Source organism: Artibeus jamaicensis, unplaced genomic scaffold (assembly GCF_021234435.1).
Source record: "Artibeus jamaicensis isolate MK-2021 breed Jamaican fruit bat unplaced genomic scaffold, CSHL_Jam_final contig_415, whole genome shotgun sequence".
Classification (NCBI taxonomy): domain Eukaryota; kingdom Metazoa; phylum Chordata; class Mammalia; order Chiroptera; family Phyllostomidae; genus Artibeus; species Artibeus jamaicensis.
In genome coordinates this window covers 28,567,131-28,569,349 of record NW_026521823.1, presented here as the reverse complement: position 1 = coordinate 28,569,349, position 2,219 = coordinate 28,567,131, and the positions used below count along the sequence as shown (strand labels likewise).

At 36.1% G+C, this 2,219-nt stretch overlaps 1 pseudogene; it reads left to right on the top strand.

The window, feature by feature from the left end:
- The first annotated feature begins 1,181 nt into the window (after window positions 1-1,181).
- LOC119035447 (60S ribosomal protein L6-like) lies at window positions 1,182-1,996 on the top strand (annotated as a pseudogene).
- The last annotated feature ends 223 nt before the right edge of the window (window positions 1,997-2,219 follow it).

Here is a 2,219-nt window from a genome sequence, read left to right as displayed (position 1 = left end):
CAGGAGCAGTATTTATCATCCCCCTTAGAAACACCAAAACAATGTGCAAAACGTGTGAGAGAAGCATTTATAGTTACTAGATATAGATAAAAAATGAAAGTGATCTTTCAGAGAAAGGAAAACAAATGAGGTGAGTTCTACAATTGCCCTGCAATAGTGAACTGATAGGGTTTGCAAAACATGGCAAGCAAAGGAACTTGAAGGAATTAGAGAGTGTAGGAGAAAAATCTGAGACTTGAAGAAGATCAGAGTGACTTCAGTTAATAAAACAAAGAATGTCTAATGAAAGAACTGCCTGTGGAGAACTCTAAAGTTCTTCAATGATTTCTTCTTAAGTATTCGGCCATGTACTGAAAAGTCTGTGTAACAAAAATTATCTGAGACTAACAAAACAACTATATTGAAAGGATTGGAGGGAAGATTGCCCAGTGCTTACATATGACCAGGAATAGAGCATGTTTGTACCACTCATTAGGAAGTCTCAAGATTCATGGTATATTAGAAAGAGTATAGAGAAGCTGTTGACTTCATATGTAGAAATAATTAGCCTTAGTCTGAATATGATGTTACTGCCTAATCAATCATAAAAATAAGATACCAAAAAATAAAAATTTTGCAAGTTACAAAACTGTCATAGAATGCAGCTCGGGAATATTTATAGTAATGCAAAAAATTTTCAGGCATAATAAAAAGGGAAATACATCGTACTGACAAGAAAAGTTAACTAATAGAAACTAACAAAGAACACGGATATTTAAATGAGAAAAATGACATTAAGACAGTTGCCTTCACCATTTCATATGTTCAAACATACGAGATGAAAAATATATCTTTAAAAAAGCTAACCATATATGCAGGTTTGAAAGCTACAATGTGTAAAATTAAAAAAAAAATACCAGGTGAGATTAATAGAAGATTGCATGCCAGAGAAGGGAAAATTAGTAAATCTGAAGTTAAAAAAATAGAAACTATTAAAACTGAAATACAAAACATAGAGTGGAAAAAAAGGAAGGAAGACTATTGAACTATTATATAACTTGAAGTCAAATGTAACTGCAGCTTAAGTCCTTGACAGTAAAATTATATTTTTAAAAAATGGGCTGAGTTTTTTCACATTTAATGAGAACTGTGAACTTAATATTTAATGTTTTCTATAAAACTTTAATACCAGTTCTTGCAAGATGGCTGGTGAAAAAACTGAGAAGCTAGATTCGAAGGAGAAAGAAACCTGAAGCCCAGAAGGCAGATGCTGACGGCAAGGTTAAGAAGGGTCAAGCTAAGACGGGGAGGCCCAACCCTGCCCATCAGGGAAACTGGCAGATAATCTTCATGGGGAATGTATTCCCGAAAGGTCATTTGCAAGAGGAAGTCTTTAGCAGCTAAATCCAGGATTTAAAAGAAAAAGATGGAGAAAGTACTTGCTACTGTCACAAAACCAGTTGGTGATGACAGTTATGATGGTATCCAAGTGGTTAAACTTCAAGAAATGCCTAGATATCATCCTGCTGAAGATATGCCTGGGAAGTCATTGAGTCATGGCAAGAAACCCTTCAGTCAGCATGTGAGAAACCATAGGCCAGCATCGCCCCCTGGACCACTTCAATCATCCTCCCTGGGTGTCATGGAAACAGGAGGGAGGTTTTCCTGAAACTGCTGAGCAGTGGTTTGCTATTTGTACCTGGACCTGTCTCTTAATCCACTTCTCCTATGTAGGCACACCAGATATTTGCTGTCGCCACCTCCACCAAAATTGCTAACAGTGCTGTGAAAATCCCCAAACATCTCACTGATGCTTACCTCAAGAAGTAGCAGCAGATACCAGGACGAGGAGATCTTCAACACAAGGAGAGACAAATGCAAGATTACAGAGTAGTTCAAAATTCCTAAGAAAGCCATGGACACTCAAATTCTGCCAAAAATCAAAGCTTCAGCTCCTGGGTTACCTCCACTGTTTACTCTCACAAATGAGCTTTATCCGTACAAAATGACATTCTAAATGTCTTACAAAGAAGCTAAATAAATAACTTGATCTGTAAAAACAGTTTAATACCAGAAAAATGGAAAATATATGTAAGCACATCCTAATTCATCGTAATTATTTCAAACCAGTGATAAAGAAAAAAGTATATTAAAGGCAACCAGAGAAACAAACGCTTGTTTTATATAGAAGAACAAATATAAGGTTGACAGATTAGTTGGAACAATGCAGGAGACAGGGC